The sequence below is a fragment of the Chinchilla lanigera genome, unplaced genomic scaffold, assembly GCF_000276665.1.
Source record: "Chinchilla lanigera isolate Chin_1 unplaced genomic scaffold, ChiLan1.0 scaffold00078, whole genome shotgun sequence".
Lineage (NCBI taxonomy): Eukaryota > Metazoa > Chordata > Mammalia > Rodentia > Chinchillidae > Chinchilla > Chinchilla lanigera.
Window position 1 is genome coordinate 9411268 of NW_004955479.1, and position 3275 is coordinate 9414542.

The following is a 3275-nucleotide window of genomic DNA, read 5'->3' on the forward strand; positions in this document are numbered from 1 at the left end:
AAAAGGCTGGGAGGTGTAGACACCAAAAAACTAACCAACCATATAAAGTAATGGTTCTCAACTAGGGCAGTTTTGCCTCCACAGTTCATTTGGGTCACTCTGGAGACATTTCTGATTGCCCCAACTGCTGGCATCTAATGGGTAGAGGTCAAAGATGCCGATGAATATTTTAAAATCCACAACAGAATTATCCAGGTCAAAATATCAGCAGTGCCAGGCATGGCGGTGCACACCCGTAATCCCAGCACTCAAGAGTGTAGGCAGGAGGATGGCTGTGAGTTCAAGGCCAGCCTGGGCTACATAGGGAGACCTGGTCTCAAAAAAAAAAAAAAAAAGTAGTGCTGAAGACTGCAAATCTTGACATAAGAATTGTAAGCTCCTAATGTTGACTATGAGCATTACTGAAGTTGACAGCAGAGACCTAGCACTGTCAATTACAGTAACCAGGGAAGGTTCCACTGAGGAGGGAGCGCACTCAGTCTTTACAGAGCCAGGACTGGACGGGGCACCTGGGGAGGAGCTCTAAGGAGGGCCCTGTGACGCCCCTCCCCCACACCGCCCCTCTGATCCAGACACTTCCATTACTCTTCCTTTCCTCTGCGCAGCCTTTTCTGATGGTGTCCTGAGAAGGCGGCCCCAGGGTCCCTGAGTGTAGGACGGAGCAGAGCGATGCTAGTCAGCCCAAACAGACCCTCAGGCTCTGTACTTCTGTCGTGCTTCCCCAGGGGCCTATGGGTTGGGGCCTTCCACATCAAGTGTGGGTCTTCCCGTCAGTTTTTGGGCCCACCTGTCACACAGATACATGCAGAGCTCTGCTTTATGATGCTGGTCGGCATTTCTTTCTTCTTTTTTCTCTTTTTTTTTTTTTCCGGTACTGGGGATTGAACTCATGACCTTGCGCTTGCCAGGTAGGCGCTGTGCCACTGAGCTAAATCCCCAGCCCCCTTTTCTTATTTATTTTATTTTACTTTATTTTATTTTATTTTTATTTTTCATTTTTTTTGTCTTTTTGAGACAGGGCCTCGCTATGCAGTTCAGGCTGGCCTTGAGCTCACTTTGTAGCGCAGGCTGGTCCTGAACTCGGAACAATCCTTCTGCCTCAGCCTCCCGAGTGCTGGGATTACAGACATGTGCCACCATGCCCGGCTTGGTTGGCGTTTCTTAATCCCGTCAGGCTGACATATTGTGATTAACGGTCACACCCCTGCCAGGACCCCTCAGAGGGGAGAAGTCAGCTGCCTCTTCAAGGAGGCCAGCGAGGGCAGAGCCGTGAGATCAAGAGGCCCAGGCAGAGGCAGAGCCCCAAACCCGGGGCTCCTTTCCCTCCCACCAGCCACTCGTGTCCAGTGAGCAGGTTGCAGAGAGCCGTAGGGACCAGACAGCAGCCCTGTGACACTTGCCCTGGCCCCTCTTGTCCCCGCTCTGCCTGCTTTTCCCTGTCCAGGGAGGTCAGGCCTGGCATCATTCTGAAAGGAGGCAACGAGGCCAACCAAGCCTGCAGTGTCCACTGTCCTGGGTCCCCTGAGATACCATTCCCTCACCTTCGAGAGCCTTTCTTTGGGGATGATCTGCAGACCTTCCCTTGCTTTGATTTGCAACAATCTCCCAGCCCAGCTTCCTGAGAAAAAGGTCGGCAATGTGCAATCTGCCCTTTTGTCTGGGAGTCCCCAGCATTAACAGAAGCACAACAAACCCGGCCCTCACCCCATCCCGCTCCGGCCTCTTCTCAGAGGCTTGAAGCAGAGCTTCAGGAGGGCTGCTCTGCAGATGGGACCCCAGGTCAATGCAAGGCCCAGCCTGGGAACTACTGCTATGAGCGCTTTCAGGCCGTCCCCTGGGGGTGCCAGCAGGCAGGAAAGGGAAGATCTTCCGTCCAGGTTCACAAGAGCATTTGGGCCCCAAGTTCTGAGAAACCACACCCTTCCTCCTTGCCTGCCCAAGCCCCTGGCTTCCCCTGCCTCCTGCCAAGCCGCAGTGGCAAGCAGGCTGCTGCGTTTCGGAACAGAGGACAGGAGGCAGCGCTGTGAACTGGGCCTTCCCCCGGGTGAAAGCCCGTATGTTGGGAGGAAGGGAGGGGCAGGAGAGGTGACCCTGGGCCCGCTCACTCCCCTAAGCCTCCTTCTACTCCCAAGCATAAACTTGTCCTCACCTAAACTGTCCACTTGGGGACATCTGGAAAGGATACCTCCCTGCTGTGCTCTCAGGCCTCGAGCCCCTGCTGGTCCCCACCGCTGCTGTAGCTCCCTCTTGTCCCACACATGCCCTTCCTGAGCCCGAAGGGACTCAGGAAGAGGAATCACACATGCTCCTGCTTCCAGCTGGCTCCCCAAATTGTCACCCCCTCAGAGCCCAGCTAAGTCCTCACAGTATGTGTGAGTGGAGGCCAGGGCTTCTTCCTCGGAGACCTGAGCCTCTTGCCGGATCCCCGGGGCCTGCACAGGCCTTGGCCCCACCTGGTTACTTGCAGTGCACCCAGCTGTATCCACAGCACCACCTTCCCTCCCTCGGGGTGACTGCAGCCCAGCTCAGAGCGAACAGGGCAACTTCTGCCCCTGACAGGATCACCCAGCAGCCGGAGTGATGCTGGTGACACCCCCACCCCTTGGAAAGTACAGATTTGGCTCTAGTGACCTCAGGACCCTTACACAATATCTGCTGTCTTCCAGTGGGAGAGAAGAGAGGAAGAGACAGACAGACAGCTAGACAGACAGCCCCGAGGCTCCCTCTCCTTACTACACTGACAAAAAAGCAAAGGGACACCACACCTGCAGTCTGAAAATGCTGTCGGATGCTGCCCTGTCTAGTTTCCAGCCAAGGAAATCAAGACTTCTCATGAGCAGGTTCAGGAAGTAGTTTGGAAAGCCTCCCTCACCCCTCGCCTGCAGCAGGGGTATCTCCAGCTTGGAGCAGGCAGGGATGTTCCCTGGAGTGGGATATCCGTGTCGTCGATGGTCTGGTGGCCCTGCCGTGGTTCCGTGAGCAGCAGCAAGGCGGTGAGGCCCTGGCCCTTGCCCTGGTCTGGGGAACAGGGTGCATGACCAGGCAGGGACTCCCTCAGCCCCGGAAAGACAGACACACTGGGCCCCTCACAGGGGTATGGCAGCTCCCTGGCGCCAATCCTCCATTCCCAGGCTGTGGTGGAACGTATTACATGCTGAGGTAACAAGTGAAGAATATTACTCAAAAGTGCTTTGAAGCTGGGCTTGGTGGTGCACACCTGTAATCCCAGCACTCAGGGGGCTGAAGCAGGAGGATTACCACGAGTTTGAGACCAA